A 14,528-nucleotide genomic window follows, 5' to 3' on the forward strand; every position below is an offset into this window, starting at 1 on the left:
AGAGCCAACCGGGCCGTGACGTCCCCGGTGCGCGACGGCACTTTACGACAGCGCCGCAAAGCGAAGACGGCGCAGGCTTCGTAGAGCCGGCTTCGCTCAGCTTCTCGTCCTTGCTGAGCAGTGTTTGGAACCGGGTTAGGGAGGCGGCTGGGGAAGCGCTGAGAAAGCGAAAGAGAAAGCCGGAAAGTGAAAGGAGCCGAAGAATTGGAAAGGGAAAGAAAGAAAGGGGGTTGAGAGAAGTGTGTCGTCCTGGCTGTTCCGGCAGGAAGGGGTTACAGGCGGCTGATGTAGTGAGCCACGCGTGTCCCAGCCATATCTGAGTTATGAGTGGTTGCAGGGAAAGAAGGGAGGTGAGAGACTTGCAATCCCCGCATCCGAGGCTTTTCTCTTCCTTTTCTACCAAGTTGTTCGCTGCAATGGGTAAAAGCCGTAACCCACGGAGGAGTAAACCAATTGTGAGATAGACACAGAGCCTGGAAGAGAAACCGAGGGTTAAGACGCGAGATACCTGCAGAGGCAAAACTTGGCCATACGGGAAATTGGAAATCAAGATCATTCAGAAGTTTGTAATGTGGTTTTCATGTTTGATATTCGTTGCCTTATTAATGTGTGGAAATATTTAACTTGCAAGTGCATAATCCGCTGGTTCTGTGGTGTGGTGTGGACACAGACCGTATAAAACTTTTGACCATCTCAAAAACCAGATTTATCAAACCTTAACAACTTGTTCTGAAGGCTGTAGAGCTCTCGGCCTATGAAGGCTCCCTCAGAACCTCTGCGCTGAGACTTGTCCAAACTCTTGCTGACGAAAATTCAGTTAACTCAAGTTAAGAAAAAAAGGGAATTTTATTTGAGCCAAACTGATGGTGATAACACAGGAAGCAGCCTCAGAAAGCTCGGAGGACCATTCTGCCTGTTAGAAGTCGAAGGCACAGGCATATACATTTTTGAAACAAAGGATCGTACATCAAAATGACCGACTAGTATTTTATATAAACTTCACCAAAGATACATAGTCCAGGTAAGCACATGCCAAGCAAGCATCTAACCCTATCCACCCCACGCCCCCTCACCTAAAGGGCTGGGAAAGAACACTGTCCTTTTAAGAAGTTACATTGCTAGGGTCAGAATAAAGGGGAAAAAATGATCTTTATGGTTGAGCGGGCGCTCCCATCTTTGAGAAGTTCTGGTTAACTGTAATGAAGATGCACACTGCACATTAAGGAGGGAGGAGGCCCAAACAAACAGAGAATTTTATGTGTAATTTTTTCTTGTCCTGCCTTAAAATATAAATTTTACTTCAGCCCTCTATTATGGCTTCTAGCAGCTTAAGGTCTTGCCCCTAGGGTGATCCTAGTGCCCCACCCCTTTGAAATACCTGCCTAGAAAAGCTCAACGCTGCCCGAAGAATTTGTGATTTGTTCCAGGCAGAACCTGGATAGGCAGACAGACCCCAGAGCCCTCTCCTGGAGCAGCTACTTTAGAAAGCTTGCAATGTAAATGCTTTCCTCTGACCTTTGTGGTATACATCTACCACCCAGAACTGTTTCCTTAAGGACTTGTGAGCCCCTGTCTTTAAGATGCAGATATTCAGGGAGATAACTCTGTGCTAGCTCCCAGTCCCTGTGGGAGCAATAAGGACCTACCTTTCTTCAACTTGCACTGCTGCTTCTTCTCATAAAGATAGAAGTTTCTTTCTCCCCTGACAAATGCCAATTAACAAACCCAGATGGCCTAGTCACATGGATCACCCACCCACCCCTTTACTACCCCTTAGTGACTTTCCCTTAACACACTCCAGCCTTTGAAAAGTCTTCAGCCTTCTGATTCAGGGGAAGTGGAGTTCAGTTCATACTGTAGTATTACTGAACAAAGTATGTCCTTACCACTTTCGTGTCCAGCTTTGTTTATGTCTAACAATCCATCCAGGTAGCAAAGTTCTATTATTAAAATATGCTTGCCTTTTAAAAAGTAAATATTTGAACTTGGCTTCCTGTAGCCAGATAAACTTTGCTGTCAGTGTTGTTGACCGCCATTAACCTCTGCTTAAGCTGGTATTAAAAAACAAAATTCAACTGAGTGAATTTGAAGACCTAATTGGCTTTACTAAATGATTCATGAATCAGGCATCATCCCATCTAACAAATAGAAAGGAGCTGTACAATGAAAGGTTTTTTAAAAGCAGGAAGGAGGGGACAAGGAAGTCAAAAAGAAAAGAAAGGATTATTTCAGGCAAGGTCACCTTCTTTGGGGAGAAGGGTAGGGGTTTATCATGCAGATCACCTCACTAGTGTTGATCAGGAAATTCCAAACTGATTGGTTTAAAATTACATTTCTCTGGGTATATACCCAGTACACATATATACAATGGAATATTACTCAGCCATAAAAAGGAACGAAACTGGGTCATTTGTGGAGATGTGGATGGACCTAGAGAGTGTCATATGGAGTGAAGTAAGTCAGAAAGAGAAAAACAAATATTGTATATTAATGCATATATGTGGAACCTAGAAAAATGGTATAGATGATCTTATCTGCAAAGCAGAAATAGAGACACAGAGATAGAGAACAAATGTATGGATACCAAGGGGGAAAGGAGGGGGTAGGAGGAATTGGGATATTGGGATTGACATATATACACTATTGATACTATGTATAAAATAGATGACTAATAATATACTGTACAGCACAGGGAACTCTACTTAATGTACTGTGGTGACCTAAATGGGAAGGAAATCCAAAAAAGAGGGGATATATGTATATGTATAGCTGATTCATTTTGCTGTACAGTAGAAACTAACACAACATTGTAAAGCAACGATACTCCAATAAAAATTAATTAAAAAAAATAAAAAATAAAATTACATTTCTCAGAGACTTCCCTGGTGGTCCAGTGGTTAAGACTCTGCACTCCCAATGCAGAGGGCGCAGGTTCGATCCCTGCTCAGGGAACTAAGATCCCACATACTGTACAATGCAGCCAAAAAAAAAAAAAAAAAACACCAAAATTACATTTCTAAGTGAGGCTGAAACTGCAGTTAGGTGTTAAGTTTTAGTTTGCTTCTGCGGGGCTTAGCATTAGTGACTCCACTTTGGACCTACTGATCCTTTTTTAACACTGGGAATGTATTAGGCAGGCTCTTAAAAAGGCTCAGCTCATCCAAATTAATTCAGTTGACGAATTACTCATTAGGGAGAAGAGGAGCAAGGCAGTGTGATTCACAAAACCTCTGATCAAAGAATGGGAGAAACAGGGGTTCTCATAGGAAGTTCCTCAAGCCCGTCTTCCAACGCTGCATTCCTTAAGAGGAGGTTGGAGTGGACTTAGTTTAAAGAGCGACACAACAATGCAAACAAAACCACTCCCTGACACTGGGCCTGCGCCACAATTGGCTCAGACAGCCAGGTCTCCTAGGTTCCTCCCTTCAGGGACATGTATTCCCAGGTCTGCAAGAGCACAGTGTGCTGCAACCCACTCTTCGGCAGAACAGAAATGCCATCTTGAATATTTACTGTTTTCTATTACTCTTTATCTACCCACATCCCAAATTAAATGGGTGTCATCAGAACTTAAAAAAGCGAGGGCTTTTGGTTTTTGTTTTTTTTTTTTATTTAGAAACCACATACCAACATTTAAGAGCATCTTATAATAGTTGGTGAAACAGACAAAAGATGCTGAGAAAGAAATACTTTTAAATAGAAAAGCGTTGTATGTGATTACTGGAATTGATATGTATGCTAAAAATAAGAATTCCAGTTGTTTCCCCCCTTTTCCATTTATTTTGTATACAACAAATATTAACTGATTGCTTACTATTTACCAAGCACTGCCCTAGATGCTGGGAATACAACTGTGAATGTAAGGGAGGAAAACCTTTTTCTCTACCCTTCTTAATTTTGGGGGGGCTTATTTATTAATTGAGACAGATTAACAGGGGACTTCCCTGGTGGCGCAGTGGTTAAGAATCCGCCTGCCAATGCAGAGGACACAGGTTTGATCTCTGGTCCAGGAAGATCCCACATGCTGCGGAGCACCTAAGACCATGTGCCACAACTACTGAGCCTGCGCTCTAGAGCCCGCGAGCCACAACTACTGAAGCCTATGCGCCTAGAGCCCGTGCTCCGCCACAAGAGAAGCCACCGCAATGAGAAGCCCGCGCGCTGCGACAAAGAGTAGCACCCGCAACTAGAGAAAGCCACGCGCAGCAATGAAGACCCAACGCAGCCAAAAATAATTAAATACATTTATTAAAAAAAAAAAAGACAGCAAACTACATTTGCATGCCTTAACTAGGGAAGGGCAACCATCAAGTTTCAAGGAAGCATCTGGACTGCGGACGCTGTCCATTAGCCTTGTAACTTTAAAAGGAATTTATCAAATTTAGCAAAACAAGTGACAACTAACCCTGCAATCAGGAGACCAGGAGAAAGGGAGTAAAAGATGGCTCTGGCTGCACACCTAGTCGGGGCTGCGGCACCCGGAACTAGGAAGCTTTGCTCTCCTCTGGGTTTTGTCCCTCCCAGATTTCTGAGCTCAGGAGCAGTCGCTCTGCACTGCAGCTTGAGCCAGTTGCGGAAGACCTAACCAAGCCCAGCCCAAAAGAAGGAACGGCTTCGGGGCTGTTTGTTTCTCTTTGATAAAGGAGCCCTTCCTTGTTCTTGCTTTTACTCTCTCTGGTATTCGATGCAGCAACCCCCCAGAAGCGATTTAGAGTGACTGGTAAAACAAAGTATACCAAAACCTCGCAGCAACCAAAAGGATGAAGTTCCTTCTGGACTGCCTCCAGCTTCTGCCCTTACTGCTCATCTGCACCTTAAGAGTCTCTCCTGAAGCTTTTCATTCCGAAGAAGAGAAAAGCAGTCACCGGAGAAATCGTCCTGATTACTGGAGCTGGACACGGAATTGGGAGACTGACTGCCTATGAATTTGCCAAACTTAAATGCAAACTGGTCCTGTGGGATATAGATAAGGTAACAGTGCTTGCTGTGTTTTACTTTCTGGTACCTTTAATCTGTGTTGCATTTTGCTGGCAACAGCCCCCTACAGCATCTCTGTTAAGCATGTAGAAAAAAATTACTAGTTTTGCCATTCTATAGATGGGGGAAAAACATGGATTAATTAATGTGTTGATGATCACATGATAAACGAACATAGAGCATTTGATTCCCAGTTACTGCCCATCACCAATTTGACATTGTAAATTTATCTTCACTTTTGCCCTGAAAATAATTTGTAATCTCTTCCTGAACCTGATTTCACTGATCCTGCTGTCTTTTTTTCTTTCTTACTTACTTTTCTTTTTTTTTTTTTTTTTTTGGCGGCCCTGTACAGGCATGTGGGATCTTAATTCCCCAACCAGGGATCAAACCCGTGCCCCCTGAATTTGGAATGTGAAGTCTTAACCACTGGACCGCCAGGCAAGTCCCTCATCCCTCTGTCTTAATCATATGGAAAAAGTTAAAGCTGGATACGAGTTCGGATTCTCCTCCTGTTAAGTCAAACGGAGCTCGGTTAGTTCCTGCTAGGGTGGAAATAAATCATATCATGGCTAGTGGTCATGATGGGAAGATCGATCATTGTTGTTCTTGTGTTGTGGTGAGGGTGAAAGACCCGTTTATTAAGAGTACAGATAAGAGGATAATTGGTAGTGTTACTTCATCTGAGATCTTTGTGCTCCTGCTCGTAGGGCCCCAACTAGTGCATATTTTGAGTTGGAGGCACTGAACAGTTCAGAGTGTTCAGAGTTACATATATATAAAACGGAATCTCTGTCTTGTACACCTGAAACTAAAACGACATTGTAAATCAACTATACTTCAATAAAATTTTAAAAAAAGAAAAGAAAAAGAAACAGAAATAAGCAAGAGGAAAGCAGTGAATTAAGGCAGCAGTGCCCCTCTAGCTGAAGGAACCTAAAGGAGAAGGAACTTCAAATGGTGGCTTAGAACCCCAGTTTATAAAGCAGCTTCAACAAAGAGTAGTGCGTTTGTAGACAAGAGAGAGGACATGGGAAGCAGGTTTAGGCTTTCAAGGGCAGCAAAATGTGGGAAGTTAAATCCACAGAAGAGAATTAATGGAGTGAGGTTTGTTTGCAGATTCCTCTGGTGTCCACTGGGCTTAAAGCATCTGCATCCACGAAAATGAGAAATTATATCCCACCTCCAGGCAGAAAAGGAAAATTTTCTGGGTTTTCTTCTTAATTACTTTCTGCCCAGAATAATTTTTTAGGTCAAAAACGTTTATATAGTGGTGACATATACTAGTTTCTTTCAAGTGGAACTTACAGAGGAATGATTCTCAAATGTTAGGGTGCACCGGGATCACCTGGTCGGCTTTTTGTAACGTGGATTGATTTCTTGACTCCCCACCCCACCCTGTGAATTTCTGCTCAGTAGGTTGGAAGTGGGGCTTAAGAATCAGTAGGTTGAATAAATGTGTGCATGGTTCTGATGCTGCTGGTCTGGACAGAACACTTGAGACCCTGGGCAGGCCCTGCTTGCAGAGGGGTCCTCCCTGTACCTTCTCCACACCTCCACCACCCACTTCCCCAGATTTTTCTTAATAGTGTCATCAGAGACCCAGGTTTCCAAGCACACAGAATAGTCTCAGTTCCTACTGCAACGCTTCTTCTCGGTCTGTTCAATATTACGAGAGTTTTCTCCATCAGTCTCTTGAGTGTTTGAACATCCTGCGAGCAGAGGCACTGACTGCCTTTTAGTTCTGGACTCTCTTTTCAAGGATGCTTGCGTGAGGAACTGCTTAGGAAAATCTATATTCACCCTCCAGAGCAGTGGGAGGAGAGATTGCTGTACAACATTATAAAGATGATGCCTCCCTTTGAGGCAGAGATTGGGCAGGTTTGCCTGCAGCCCAGTAGAGAAGCTTGGGATGTCCTGGCCTGGAGGTTCCTCGGCTGTGCTGTAAATTTGCTGCGTGCACAGCATCCATCTAGGCCCATCCACGATGAAAGGACAGGGGGAACTGACGCTAGCATGGAGCTCATGCTGCCCGCTATGCCACAAGTGAGAACATGCTTTGCGTCTGATCCAAGATGATACTGTTCCGCCAGCATCCAGGAAACAGGGGCAGGCTAACTTGTTAGCTCAGAACTAAGGCAAATCTCAGATCCTTCATAGTTCTTAACATGTACATTCTCAAATGTTTTACACCAAACATTGTAAAGGCTTTACTCCCCAGATCTTGATTTTTCAATGTCCTTCACCAGTAAAGGCAGGTAGGGTGTCATGGAGAAATGGTTGGAAAGAACGAGACTGAAAGCGCACGTCTGACAGCAGAGCTGTGTTCGGAGACTAGTGAAGACCCGCCAGAAGGGTGCAGAGGCAGGGCAAAGGCCCCGACAGGCCCAATACAGAGCACTCTGGACCTCAGCAAAGAAGATAAGGGATTATACACATTGGAGAAAAAAGAATTCATGAGCCCAAGAGGTACCTTTAAAAAGGACAGAGGGGGAGTCAGGGAGGGAAAGGTCTTCTTTAGAGAGGATGCCAGCAGTGAAGTGTAGGCATGCAGAATTAGAGAACCACCATCTGCTACCCACAATGCCACCACTGAGCCAGAAAGAATCCTCACTGGTGGTCAAAGTCTTTGTTAGGGAGCTGGGTATCAGGGACAGACCACTAGGCCTGTGATGATGAAGGAGAAAGGGACCTTTCTCATGGAGACATGCCCAGACACCACTTGAACCAAGTGCCCAAACTGACATTGTGCATCCCCTAATGGGATGCAGTGGGAGGAAATTTACATCGCCCAGGTGATGTCCTGGACAAAAATGTTCAATCAGAATTGAATCACGAGGAAACAATGAGGCAAATCTAGAATGGGGAACACTGCAGGAGACACCTGGCCTGAAGTTTTCCTAAAAGTCAATGTCTTGAAAGACAAAGAGGGGGAGGGACAGGAGCAGTGTTCTAGATTGAAGATAATATGGGGGGTGAGGAGTGTTTTCATTGCCTTGATGATGCTGGTGCTTTCATGCAATATACTCATGTCAGCCCCCATGAAACTGTGCACCCTAGTTTGTACTTTATTTCTTGTCAATCATACCTTGATAAATGTATTTTTTAAAAGAGTCAGGGAAGCTTTTCTAGATTAAAATAGCTGAAACAAAATGATAATGTACGAACATTCATCGAGATCTGAATTTTGAAAATAAATTTAAATATGGCTTTGCAGCGATTGGAGAAATGAATGTTACGTATTAATTAAAAACATATTCCTTCATTACAGTAATGATATTGTGTAGGAGACATTCTCATTTTTAGGATGTTAAACTTGAATATTTAGCAGGTGTCTGAAACTCCCAAATGCTTTAGCAAAACAATTTAAGAGATAAACAAAATGGATATATGGAGAAAAATAATACACTGTGGCCAACATGTCCATTTGACAGTTGGAGGGATAGGTATATAGGTGTCAATTTTACCATTCGTTTCATTTTTCTGTAGGTTTGTAATTATTTTTAAAAAGAGTGTGGAAAAATAGGAGTGTTTGCTTCTTGAGAGATCGATTCCTGGAATTAAGTGAATTGGTGAGTTGGAACAGACTCAGATACAGTCACTTTTTAAAAATATTATACCCTACCATATTGTATGTTACTTCGTACAGTAGACTAATGAGGATATATTATTATTAAATTATGCGGAACAATCTCCTTCCCATCTTTGCACCCACTCTCACTCCTCAAAATCAGAACGTTAGAAATGATTTTAACACCGTTTGATGTGTACATATCGAGCAAAAATATACCGAAGTTCTAGGCATTTCTATAAGTGTATAGTTGATAACATACCTAAAAAAAAATGAAAATGAAAGCTAGAAGTAAGGTTTTGGGGTCAATACTTGCTAAGGTCTCCTTGTCCTCTGAGTTTTTTATAATCTACTAATTCCCTAACATTTCCCTTTTTTGGGAGGCTGATCTAACGCTAATATAACTTACAGAGTAACTGATTTGTGCCCCTTAACGTGGAGAATATACATCTACACTTACTATTAACAACATCGCTGTGACTTTTTTTTTTTAATTTATTTATTTTATTATTTATTTATTTATTTAGGCTGTGTTGGGTCTTTTCTTGCTGTGCACGGGCTTTCTCTAGTTGCGGTGAGCAGGGGCTACTCTTCGTTGCAGTGCACGGTCTTCTCATTGCAATGGCTTCTCTTGTTGCGGAGCACGGGCTCTAGGCACATGGGCTTCAATAGCTGTGGCACACGGGCTCTAGAGCACAGGCTCAGTAGTTGTGGCGTATGGGCTTAGCTGCTCCGCAGCATGTGGGATCTTCCCAGACCAGGGCTTGAACCTGTGTCCCCTGCATTGGCAGGCAGATTCTTAACCACTGTGCCACCAGGGAAGCCCTCGCTGTGACTTTTGACTTATATTTATTTGGCAGATAACTGAGATCACCCCAAAGCTCAAGCTCATTCCGCTTCCCCCGCACATGGCTTGTCTCTCATCCTTCCATAAATCCTCCTTGTATGGAAGTCTTACGAATCATGCTTTACCTCTTTTGGGACTTTTTGGGGAGAATATTCTCAAATCAGGAATTAGCACGTCAAGGAGGAGTAAAGGTACAGATCTAAGTATTTTGAAAGAGACAGGCTGTTGTCACAGCCCAGAGAAGTGAGATTCCCTCCGGGTGACCCCGAGTAAATCACCCCTCTCAGCCTCCCTTTCTACTTCTGTCTATGGGAGACAATTCTTCCTACAACAGAGAATTCTCATAAAGTTTTCATGGGAAGTTTGACTAAAGCATAGAGCAGAAGGTCTAAACTATAGTAAAGTACTCAATAAAGGGTAGCTTTTATTTTAAAATGAGAGAGCAAAGAATACTGGAGGAAAGGCTGATCTAGCGAAAGGATATCCTTTCTCCAAAAACTTTATTTTCCCATCATGAATACAACACTTTCCATTTAAGGTTTTTTGCTCACAGTTGACCCCCCCAAATTGAAATATTTGTGTGGATATGGGATAATTTCTAAGACCCAAAGTTAAGTAAAAAAAGGGGCAGGGGTGTGGTTAGAGAACACTTCTCCTCTCAGTTGTGGTTTAAAAGGCATAATGGACATTCACCTATATGTGCAGAGACCACTTCCAGTATAGACCTAGAGCTGGAAACATTCAGCTGTGACACGTGCTGCAGTGGCCAGTAGAGGACTGAACACCCTGCATTATTTTTCATCTATTCATATCAGTTTGGTTGTTCAAAAGCTTTCCAGCAGATGGTGCTAGACACTATTCAGTGCACAAGTCCTTAGGACAGGAATTTGTGTCCACAATGAAAATAAAAGCCTTACCCCCTCTCCCGAATGGAAGGTCATCCACACTGAAACAGGGCAATAACTGCATTGCTTTAAAAAAAATACATTGTAGTTGATTTAGAGTGTTTTGATAGTTTCTGGTGTACAGCAAAGTGATTCAGTCATATTTATTATTTTTCATATGTATATATATACATATGAAATATATATTTTTTTCTTTTTCATATTCATTTCCATAATTGTTTATTCCAGAATATCGAATATAGTTCCCTGTGCTATACTGTATGTCCTTGTTGCTTCTCTATTTTATATACACTAGTTTGTATATGCTAATACCAAACTCCTAATTTATTCCTTTCCCACGCAATTTAACGTGCGGTAAACATAAGTATGTTTTCTATGTCAGTGAATTTATTTCTGTTTTGGACATAAGTTCATTTGTATCATACTTTAGATTCCACATATGAGTGATATCATGTGATATATGTCTTTCTCTGCCTGACTCACCTCACTTAGTATTATAATCTCTAGGTCCATCCAAGTTGTTGAAAATGGAATAATTTCATTTTTTTTTATGGCAGAGTAGTATTCCACTGTATTATATGTACCATATCTTCTTTATCCATTCATCTATCAAGGGACATTTAGGTTTCTTCCATGTTCTGGCTCTTGTGAATAGTGCTGGTATGAACAGAAGGGTGCATGTATCCTTCAGAACTATAGATTTGTCCAGATATATGCCCAGCAGTGAGATTCCTGGATCATATTTTTAGTTTTTTAAAGAATCTCCCTTGTGTTCTTCATAGTGGCTGTAACAATTTACATTCCCACCAACAGTATAGGAGGCTTCGCTTTTCTCCATACTCTCTCCAACATTTATTATTTGTAGACTTTTGATGATGGCCATCATGCTGCTATAAATGCCATTATTTCATTCTTTTTTATGACTGGGTAATATTCCATTGTGTGTGTGTGTGTGTGTGTATGTATGTATATATACACACCACATCTTCTTTATCCATTCATCTGTTGATGGATGGTCCCATCCAGTCTTAACTGGCTCAGATCGAACTAGACACTGCTGACTCCAAGTCCCTGGAAAATCACTGGGGCCAACATCTTACTGTTTGTGGAGGATATGCAAGTCTTAAAACGACCTTGATCAGTGAAAGCAGGTGAAATAGATTAAAGCCACGGTTTCAGAAAGACACCTCTTCTTTCCTGGCAAGGACTTGATCAGTGAGAAACCCTGAACTCTTTGCTACAGCCCTCCCAGTGTCCTTTCTGTCTATAAAAGAGCTCTCCTCTCCATCTGTGCTGGGGACTTGCACATGGCTTGCCATGGTGGCAGATCCCAAACGGCAATTCTGTGAGAACCAACCCGTCTTTTCTGGAGAAACATCTGGCCATCTATTTGTTTCAGGTTAGCAAGAGGGAGCTTTAAAATGGCACACTGAGGCTTAAAAGCCAACACCAGTAGGGGACCCACATTTTCTCTTATTGTATTCTCTGAAACAAATTGCAAAGCCCCACTCATCTCAAGGGGGCTGTAACGGTATATGTATCAAGAGGTAAAAAAAAATGATGTTAACCACAATTCTTGAGTCCAATTAGACACTCATGAAATTTACATTAATGCTGAGGGCTAGAAATAAAACTTTCCAAATACAACTTATAAATACATAAACATAGAAACTGTTAATAATTTGGCTCAATTTGATAGCAGTTGTTCAATAAGTTCATAGAAGATATTTCTTTTAAGTAAAATAAGCCTTAAAACAGTTTTCATTAGGAGAATTATAAAGCATTATATTATTATGAAATTTTTGTGATTCGTCAGAAAAAATCACGGAGTGTGATGTCTAAACACAATGGAATGAAAGAAGAAAAATCTCTTAACTGAGAAAGGCTTCTGTGGATGAGGATCTAGGAGCTACGTAAATGACTGGAGTGACGTGCTGAAGACCAGAGGTGGGTGGAGGTACGTCCCGACCGGAAACACACAGTCACACACACAGACACATTTCGTGCTTTGCGTGGTTCTTTTTTTTTTTTTAATTTATTTTATTTTTTTATTTTTGTCTGTGCTGGGTATTCGTTTCTCTGTGAGAGCTTTCTCTAGTTGTGGCAAGCAGGGGCCACTCTTCATCGTGGTGCGCGGGCCTCTCACTATCGCGGCCTCTCTTGTTGGGGAGCACAGGTTCCAGACGCGCAGGCTCAGTAGTTGTGGCTCACGGGCCTAGTTGCTCCACGGCATGTGGGATTCTCCTAGACCAGGGCTCGAACCCCTGCCCCCTGCATTGGCAGGCAGATTCTCAACCACTGCGCCACCAGATAAGCCTCGTGGCAGGAGTTCTTTAGACCCAACCAAGTTGTCAGTTACTTGCCGCGCAGTCTTAATTTGGATGTTTGGTGGTCGTCTGGGTGGATCTTTTCAAGTCCAGAGAGAGAGAGCAATAGGAGAATGAGAAAGACTGAGGGGGAAAAGCCTTGGCCTCAGTGCGCTTCTTCGCGGCCAGAGAACTGGTCTCTGCCAGATCCTGCAGGCGACATCAGCTGCCCCTTAACGGGCTACTCGAATCTACGTGGCTCAGGATAAGGCCCAGCCGCCCTTCAGAGGGGAGCCGTAGCCCAGTAGGCGGATCGAGATTATGGCCTTGGAGGCCCCGCATTGGGTGCCAGAAAAGATGTTGCAGGAAAGAGAGTGGGGTGCGAGAGGATGGTCACATCCCAAGTCATGTCTGCGTCCCTGGGATGGCCGCCAAGTGTGGGTTCTTGGCTTTGTGCAGGCAAGAATTCAAGAGCAAGACGTAGTAGAGTGAAAGAAGGTTTGTTCAGGGAGATACACGCTCCATAGACAGAGTGTGGGCCATCTTGGAAGGCAGGAGGCCGCGTGGTTCTGATATGTACAAAATTCTGTCACTCTGGTTAGTTAAAGAACACATCTCCCAGTGGATCAAATGTCATCAATAGTTAACCAGGGTGTATTAACCATATTTCCATAAAGTGTAAACTATCTGGGCCCAGAGGGTGGGGTCCCCAGCCAGAGAGGATTACTGCCAGGCCTTGAAAGCTCATGAAATTGGTTCTGCTGGGTTTCAAATCTGCCCTAGCAATGCGGTGCTGCCACACCCGGGTCTTCTCTCCAGCACACATTGTCTAACAGCGACTCTCCTAATTTCAGCTATTTTTGCAATCTGGATAGGCTGAGGATCTCCAAAATCATCAAATCCTGCTTTTATTTTATCTTATTTACTTATTTATTTTCTGACTGGTCCCCTTAATCGATCTCCCTCCTCTCACGTTTTTCTGTAAGCAGCAAGAAGGAACCAGGCCACACCCTCAACCGTTGCTTGGAAATCTCAGCCAGATATCCAGGCGATTCCCTCTCAAGTTCTGCTTTCCACACAGCTGTAGGACACAATTCAGCCGTCTTCTTCTCCCGCGATATACCAAGAATCACCTTTCTTCCAGTTTCAAGTCACACGTTCCTCATTTCCACCTGAGTTCTCACCAAAGCACCTTTAAAATTCACGTTTCTGCCAATATTCTCCCTAGGACAGTATGTGTATTCTCAAAGGCTAAAGGTATTCGTCATGAGCTCCCTGTTGGGCTGGTTAATGACATTGTCATACCATATGGGTTAGAACACAGAGGACTAACAATTCTAGTAGGGAAAACCAGAATCCTGATGAAATGCCTTCAAGGGCCAATCATTCCATACAGTTGAATCTCCTAGGGTAGGTGATTTGAAGAATCGATGTCTGTCTCCTCTTCACGCTTGGACTCAGAGCAGTCGGACATCAGACCTTATCACTCAGTTGACACTTTTCAGAAATTTCATAAGTGATCTGGAAGTCAAGTCACTTGACTTCAGTTCTTCTTTACTTTTCTTTGCTTATTGACTCTGTTCTTGGCCACGAGATTGACAAGAATCAACTGTGATTTTATACCAGTTCCCTGCTTGCCAGGAGTCACGTGAACAAGAACTTTTCCCGTTAGAATTCTGTGGCCTTAAAGGGGGGGGTTACAGAGGAGGGGCCAGAGCAGGGGCCCTAGGACAGTGGTGTGGGATGCAGTGACAGAGGTTCAATCTAATGCCCACAGGACTTGCAGCTGGACTGATTGGTTGGGATTAAGGAATGAGAATTCAAAGATTCTTCCAAGGATTTCTGCATTTGCACTTGGGCAAATGATAGTTCCATTACTGAGATGTGGAGAGTAGGAAATGAGTTGTTTTCTGAATTGCAGA

The 14,528-nt window shown here is 42.8% G+C and overlaps 1 long non-coding RNA gene and 1 other non-coding gene across 4 annotated transcripts in view; both read left to right on the plus strand.

The window, feature by feature from the left end:
* The first annotated feature begins 19 nt into the window (after positions 1-19).
* The window catches only part of LOC137224063 (uncharacterized), a 164,443-nt gene continuing 149,934 nt past the window's right edge, over positions 20-14,528 (plus strand). For all 3 annotated transcript variants that reach the window (XR_010943203.1, XR_010943205.1, XR_010943204.1), the window contains exons 1-3: positions 20-4,971; positions 5,333-5,511; positions 12,117-12,257. This is a non-coding gene — a long non-coding RNA (uncharacterized lncRNA). The remainder of the gene's footprint in view (positions 4,972-5,332; positions 5,512-12,116; positions 12,258-14,528) is intronic.
* On the plus strand, positions 2,880-2,952 carry TRNAG-CCC (transfer RNA glycine (anticodon CCC)). Its single transcript has one exon. It is a non-coding gene; the product is annotated as a tRNA-Gly (tRNA).

This window comes from Pseudorca crassidens, chromosome 4 (assembly GCF_039906515.1).
Source record: "Pseudorca crassidens isolate mPseCra1 chromosome 4, mPseCra1.hap1, whole genome shotgun sequence".
NCBI classification, from domain to species: Eukaryota; Metazoa; Chordata; class Mammalia; order Artiodactyla; family Delphinidae; genus Pseudorca; species Pseudorca crassidens.